The 7,948-nt window shown below is 42.3% G+C and overlaps 1 long non-coding RNA gene across 1 annotated transcript; it reads right to left on the reverse strand.

Moving 5' to 3' along the window:
- Positions 1-4,692: 4,692 nt before the first annotated feature.
- LOC119434624 (uncharacterized) lies at positions 4,693-6,591 on the reverse strand. The gene is made up of 2 exons (XR_005188628.2): positions 6,043-6,591; positions 4,693-5,933 (listed from the first exon to the last, which is right to left on the reverse strand). It is a non-coding gene; the product is annotated as an uncharacterized LOC119434624 (long non-coding RNA).
- Positions 6,592-7,948: the final 1,357 nt, after the last annotated feature.

Raw genomic sequence — 7,948 nt, forward strand, 5'->3', positions numbered from 1 at the left:
GAATAGAAGATATCATTTCTTTTGTTAATTTGTCAGCAACCTGGCAGTCAAACCTGTTTTTAACAAGGAATTCCTGTGCAACTGTTATCTTGACTGTCACACTCCCCACGAACACGGCACCAACGCCGGACCAAATTCCAAAGCAGACTTATCAGCTTCTGAAAATAATCCCACGAAAGCAAAGACAATTATTAAGGGGCCCTTTGGTGCGCCAGCGAATTCCGGTTGCTGTCCAAAGACCGAGTCAGAGCTCAGACTTGTCAAAACACAAGAAAATATATTCTTCACACAAGGCAGTTACAAACACACGTGCACTTAGGCTAGACACATCACAGTGCAATTCGTATGGGTGTTAACGAAACTCTGGAAAATAATTAATGACAAGCACTAAGAGTTCAACACATACAGTACAGAATTAAAAAGAACACAGTCTCCACTGGTATTCACCCGTGCTGGTCTTGAGCGGGACGACCTCGGCATAGCTTGAGGCAAATCTCGATCGAGAAATGCAGACGCTCGAGGAACTCGTCGGCTAGCTTGCCGGGGAATCCCCTTCTTCTGCAGATTGTTGGTCTACACATCGCATCTCATCACCGGCGCGGTCTGATCCACCTACTGATACCTACTCGGCGCTTTTATCGCCTTTGCCGGCATTTCTCGAACTTTCTGACGGAGTCGTGGCCCCATAGCATGAACAAAACGTGGGAATGATCTAGACATTTCTCGCATTTTCGACCGTGGCTGCCGAAGCGTCTTTGAGGAGGGTGGTGGACTCGTCCGTTAACGGAAGCTCGGGCTGTCGCACTCCTCTAGCTTTGCTTGCCGTGTGTTGGGGTCTGAGAGGGTGTTTCGGTGCGCGCCCTCTCTGTCGATACCGTAACCTTTGCGTATCTTGTCGACGCTTCTAGTCTCGCTTGATCATGTGAGCTACCCCTCTGTCGAAGCTGCCGTGGGGCCGATATGCTCCTTTGCTGGCTTGGATAATACGCGGCTGGACAAAGCTTCACTTAGCTCATAGGTGAAAGGGTCAGGTTTTAAATTAGCAGGCTTAGCGTGGGCCAGAAAAACACGATCCGTGTAATTCTCTAATTGTTCCTCCATGTCTCTGGTCGGTACCTCAGCCCATTCACTACCTAGAAAGGGTGGTTTTAGTTGCTGGCTTATCGTTTGTCTGACCTTGTTTCCATGCCACACAAGGAGACAGCACTGTTACTCGATAGTGACTAATAACAGGATCAGCAATTCTTTTTTGTCAGTCTCCAGCAGTTTTTCTCAAACAAATAGTGTTACATTTGGTGTTCACTGGCATTGGTCATTGCTGTTGTCACTAGTGTTTGCTTTTTTGCTATGCATCATTGAGTCACAATGTTCACTTAGGCCATTTCGAGACATCTCAGCTCTTATAAATGAAAAAGTCAAATTAAACTGGTATTATCCGGTTTTATGCACATAAAATGGATGTTGTGACAAACTGTGACAGATCATTGTGACACTCTTTTTTACATTAGTACCGGTTCTGTGCTACTAAGCTGTTCCACAGCCATGACCAGGCAGCATCTTAGACACTATGTTAAGATATCCTTTGGGTATCTTGTATCTCTTTCATGATACATCTGAAAAGATATCAGTAAATCTATTAAGAATGCAACAAAAACGACATGTATCCTCAGATACAAGATATAGTCCTATCGCATAGTCCACGTAGACACTCTGAGTCACTGAAGGCTAGCAAATAAGGGCACTTAAAGGCCAATTACAAAGTAATGTTGAACTGCACAAAAAGCGTAGTTTAAGATAATATACACATGGAGGAGCCTCTGTGCAAAATTTGACATTTGAAATACGAACGGAAGCGTCGTGAAAAGCTTGAAAAAATACAGAAACTCAAAAAAATCACCGCCATTACTGCTCGCGAGAAGTGACGCATTAGGTCATGTGTGGATCCTCAGCATGACCTTCGAGAATCTCTGAGGCCACGCTGCTGTGTAGCATAGATACCGCAGACGCCACGCGGTGCTGCGGCACGTTATCTCGCTGCCGAGATGCTCGAAACTACCGCGTGCTCCGACTGTTTTCTGCGGTTCTTCAGGCGTGGCAACACAAGCCAGCCTGAGTGCCTGGTGCTTGCAGTGTGCTGAAAAATCTGACACAGCGTCATAGGGACCCAACCAGCTGGATGCATTGTTCGATTAGGTGCTGTTTAAAGGCTGCTAACAAAAAAAAAAACTATACAGTTACCAGCTCTGCGGCTTTGCCAAGTTTGGTTTAATGCTATACTATACTACTCATTTATAGTAAATTTAGCCAGAGTGAAATTTCACTGCAGTTGGCCTTTAAAGCTTATTGTGAGAGATAATTTATTTTGCTAACTCGTAGTTTTAGTAACTTAGCGCAATAAAATATTAACAATGTGCAAGCACTGTGCTGTTTGATAGGTGTACACTGTCCAAGTTTTAAATAGTGAGTGTCAGCTTGCCACCATTTTGTATGTCCCTATTTTCTTGATACAACAGGAGTTAGCGCAGCTACCATATACTATAACAATGGAGAAGCAGGAAACCAAATCCCAATGCAATCATAATTTTTATTGAAGAAGTGTACGCTCAATCAGCTTAGTAAGTTGAAAAAAGTAGGGTATGCTGTATCACTTCATAGAGAAATGTTTTGTCTTCCTGGTTCGTTGGCCTTGAGATAAAATTGCCCTCGCTGTACAGAACTATAACATGGTTGGACTTCAGAAGTTCCTCCCATGAGAATGCGACGAAGCTCTCTAGTAAGGTGGGTGCAGTTGCCTAATGTGGCTATGACTGATATTACTCACAGTCAAGATTCTATGGCACATATGTTTCTTTGATTAACGAGGCCAAGGTAAAAGCAAGATGTGTATTTTTACACCATAGAGGAGCAGCACATAAGGTCCACCTTAAATGTGATTGTTTACCTAAATCTGCTTGCATTTAGAAAATTAGTGCAAACCTTCTGTGCTGTTCGCAGTCAATTTCAAAGTGTGTTTGCCCAGCCCTGCACACTAACTTGATGGTTTCAGGTTGCTGGTCTTGAGGCCCTTGCTTAAGTGGTTTGCTCACATAGATGTTCAAATGAATGACAGCTACAATTGGCCAGAACACTTGGCTTAGACCTATGTTTATATTGCTGCTAAAAAAAGCCCCAATGCTTACGAAATAAAGTTGCAAGGAATCCTTTGCCACAAGTCATGTGTGGCAGCAATACTTTAGGTGTGACATACAGAAATAAAAATAAAAAGAAACCTGCCCAGTAACCTCACTACCTTGAGATAGACAAGGCAACAACTAGTGCTGTTTTTTCTTGGGGAGGCTTATTGCTTTTCTGGTTCCCTTACTCTTCCTACACTATGCAGCATAGCACACCCATTTTGTTTACAGGAACAAAACTTATTGACAGTGAAGATCAATGATGCAGGGACCTATTTACATAGAGCTTGCAGGTGTGAGCTTTAGACAAGTTATTAGCAGTTACAGTGGCATCTCGTTGATATGATTCTGCATAATGCATTTGTTGGGATATTATGTTTCTCTTTCTTTTCCCGGTCAACGTCCCATAGGAGCAGTGTATTTTAATACGGTTATTGCGTTCGCGTTTCCACTTCAAATTGGATAATACAACTGCGGAAGTGGGCTTTTACTGGTATTTCTAAACTAATTGCTTTATATTCTAGTGTACTATCCTAAATAATATTTCAACGACCCATGAACAACGTGTTTAGCCCCAACCAAACTGGTGAAAAAACACATTACGGCACGCTGGCAGCGGTAAAACGCTGCTGCGGCAGTATGGCCACACCGACTGGTGGTGCGCCGCTGCTCAGTTGAGTGAGGAAATGGCGGCTTCTTTTTTTAACTTCCAGAAGCTTTTTATAGACATCAAATAGAACAAAATTCAGTGCAAACTGACTAGCTATTTCAGTGTTGCTGAGTAAAACTGCATTGACTGTGGTTCATGTGGCATCAAGTAGTGTTGCATTGAGTAGTGTTGAGTGATACTGCACCGCATAACAGGTTATGAGGAGCAGTATCACTTAATGCCAGACGAAGCTTTGCTATTGAGTTTGTCACCAAGTACACTTATCTTCATACGTTTTGGAGCTTGGATTCGATAACACGATTTTTGTATGATACGGTTTATTTTCCAGTTCCCGTGAAGATCATATCAATGAGATTCCACTGTAATTTCAGCGGTGTTCAGAGCAAAGACAGATTTGGCGAAGTAAGGGACAGGCAGAGAGTGAAAGAGGACTGTGAAAACCATCAAACTGATATGTTGAGCTAACAATGTGGACTGATTGTATAAGGCAAGCAAGCTGCCAGGAAGTGCTAAGCTTGATGTTCAGACCTCAAATTTCTTAGGGAAATAAACTTTGCAATGTGTTGTTTTATTATTGATGACTGCTGTGCCAGTCTGGCTGAGTTGTCATTGTTTATATTTATCGTAAAGCAGGAACTTTCATGTCTTTGTGGTTGTGTGACACAGAGTCATTTGTTTCTTACAGCTGTCATCTTCTCGGAAGCAGATGCTCAGGCTTGGAGACCTGCAGAGCACGAACTGCAGCATGTATGCCGAAATAAACAGCTATTGCATATTTAAAATAGAACCAATGTAAGGCAAGGCCCCTTCTTGCTGCACTGCACTTGCAAATTAATGATAAGAGACAACTTAGAAAGAAACATTTTCTTTTATTTGGCGGACATTATTGTGGCATGACAAAAAAAAAACGTATTGAGCAGCCCCAAGTCAGTCACTACACTAAGGAGTTCCACTGCAATTCACATGACCTAGGACCCCAGCCATACAAGCGAATGATTATTCATGTAAGTGACGCTCAAGATCATTGTTCAGTTGAATGCCACGGTACGCTGTTCAGTAACAGCAGTCACTTTGTGTCACTTGCAAGCAGGAATAATAATTTGTGTTTTGGCTATTGGTGACATAACGAAATTTATAGTTTTCTAGCCCATCAGATGCTTGCATCAGGAATAACTTCTCCAAAGATGTACACCTTGTCAGCGGTACATGCAGGATGAATTGCGGTGGCCAGAGACTTTTGAGTGGGACTTCGGTGTCAATGGAGGTATAATGTGTGTGCATGCTTCAGTACATGAGAGTTTGGAGGCAGCATCAAGGCAACCTATAGGCACTGTGAAAAATCTTGAAAGCTATGGTATTTGCTAATGCTCTTCTGCCCTCTACACTTGATGGAATACTTTTCAGGTTTAATTTCAATCAGAAAAGAAATTTAATATTTTCTGATGCTACCTTGATATGTAACCAAGTTTTTGTCATGTAGGAAGGGGGGGGGGGTTAAACTACAACAGAGCATATTTTATCTTGAAATTTTTCAGCGTCCTGTTCCATGTATGGTACACTTCCTTTATTTGCCTTGCTGACCTGGCAGTCACATGGTCTTGAGCCAGGGATGACTAGATGGGAGAAGACGAGGTTCATTGTTTAATATGCACAAGGTTAAATGTAGCGTGTACTATAAGACGTAAAAATAAAAAAGGAGTGATATTTTTATGCTTTAAGCATTTTGCAGAGTGAAGTAAGGTTATAACGAATTTTGAGAGAAGATGGTGTTGCTTGCTCATGATGTTGCTGGGATACCCTAGTACCTAGCTCATAACTCTTTAGTGCAGTGAAGATCACCAGGTAGAAACCACGTCAATTTGTAAGAGTTATGAATCTTCAGCATGAAAGTAATTAGTGCTTTATTTTATTGGAGATGGTCCGCTTTTGGAAAGTTCTGTGAACGAAGTGAAAATTTGCAAAAGGAACAAATAACAATTTGGAACAAGCATGCTATCAACACAAGTAATGCAGAAGCAGAATTTAATTGCACTACATACCAATAAGGAGAGTGTAGATGTAAGAAAGTTGCTAATACTTTACTTTTCCACCTATGACAAAGGAAAAAAAATACTTCAGCAATTCAGATGAGAACACAATTCTTGTTACACCATCCTTATGACATTCTTTAATTAACAAAACATGCAAAGAACGGTTTACCTGACTTGGAGGCAGTTTTATCTCGGGAGCTCCTATCTGAATACATGGGAACAGAGAATTAGTTTTTCATTGAAGTCAGCGCACAGAATTCGATGAGGTTGGCTCGATGTAAAAGAAGAAAAAAAAAAGCTGAAATGTAGCGGCTGTTTCAGGGGGCAATTTTTTGTTGCAGGAAATTTTGAAAATTGCAAAATTAAAAAGACTTGTGCATGAAGTTTACAAGTTGATACAAAAAGCTATGAAATTGTAAACTTCGTGCTTATATATTTTTTAAGCTTACTGACTTTCAGCAATTTTTTCCTAAATATTCAAGGTCCTCAATCGAAATTGTGCTGCCCTAGAATGACTTAGATTTAACTTTCTCTCATGTGCAACAAATTTCATTTAAATTGGTTCAGTAGTTGTCTCAAAAGCATTTCTGCATTTTACATGTATTTGAATAAAGAGATTGAAGTTGGCACTGAACTAAAGCATCCTCCTGAAGGTAAGCATATTATTTCTGGCGGAAAGGCCAGTTACCAGTCGACGCTCTACACTATAAAAGAGAATTGCCTTTTTTTTTACACTTTTTCAGTAATTCCAACTTGGTAGCACACTTAACTCTAACGAATGCAGGTAGGAAGAAGGAAATTTGATAATTTTTAGTTTATGTGCATGATTGAAACGTTTGTACTCACTGAATTTTGGCCTTCATCAGCATTCAAATCCTTGAACTTTCTTTGAATGTTCAGTCGAACATTCTGTACAATACCTGATGCAGCCATCAGGCCACCAAGCAACAAAAGGGCAAATAAGAACTTCATGTGGAAGCACTTAAAAGGTCCCGTTCGATTTGCCTGCACAACTGAACCAGTTAACGGCGGTTCACGAGAACTTCAGAAATTGTGCAGCTCGATTTCTGCGGTGCAGGCACAGCGCAACACTCGAAACGAATGCCAAGGTGCAGACGCGGTGCAGTCGTTATGTTATGCCTGATTAATGTGCCCGGAATGCGTAAATTTGAAACAGCCTGAAGTGCCGGTATGATCGGCTTGTGGGCTGCAACTACGAACCAGACTTGTAGACACATCAGACGTGCGTAAGCGGGGTTTTAATGGTGCTCGCGCCCGTGTGCTGGGTTGTCTGCTCCGGTGCTGCTTCGCACCTGTACGCCTGCACGAAGTCGGCACGGACAGCAGAGTAGGTGCAGCAAAATCATGAGCCAGCCCTGCACGTCTTGAAATGGACGGATGGTTCAGCGGGCGCCATTACTGCGCGGCTGGAACGAATAGCAGGGTGCAGCACCTTGTGAACTGGTTCGAGTGGTGCAGGCGAATCAAACGCACCTAAAGTAAAGCACGTTCAGGACTCTACAGGGGCCCACAGAATGTAGATTTCCATGCAAAGATGGCCAACCTCACAAGGTTCACAAGGCTGACATAATGAAGTCGACCTAAGCTGATCTCAACATCCCAAAGTGATGCGGCGTTGGTTGGCTGTTAAAAATTTTCACCTATGGCAATGGCATAGCTCATGGACGAAGCTCATGGACGAATTTGAGGTTAAATTAAAATTAAATTATGGGGTTTTACATTCCAAAACCACGATCTGATTATGAGGCACGCCGTAGTGGGGGACTCCAGAAATTTGGACCACATGGGGTTCTTTAAGGTGCACGTAAATCTAAGTACACGGGTGTTTTTGCATTTCGCCCCCATCGAAATGCGGCCGCCGTGGCCGGGATTACATCCCGTGACCTCGTGCTCAGTAGCCCAAAACCATAGACACTGAGCAACCAGGGCGGGTCAAATTTGAGGTTGAGTGAGGTCGAATGCTCAGTGACGTTATGATATTTCAGAGCTGCTGATGTGCACATTTGCTCCTGATGATTAAATATGTAGAAAGTATTATAATTTTACTGATTTTA

The sequence above is a fragment of the Dermacentor silvarum genome, unplaced genomic scaffold (assembly GCF_013339745.2).
Source record: "Dermacentor silvarum isolate Dsil-2018 unplaced genomic scaffold, BIME_Dsil_1.4 Seq138, whole genome shotgun sequence".
Lineage (NCBI taxonomy): Eukaryota > Metazoa > Arthropoda > Arachnida > Ixodida > Ixodidae > Dermacentor > Dermacentor silvarum.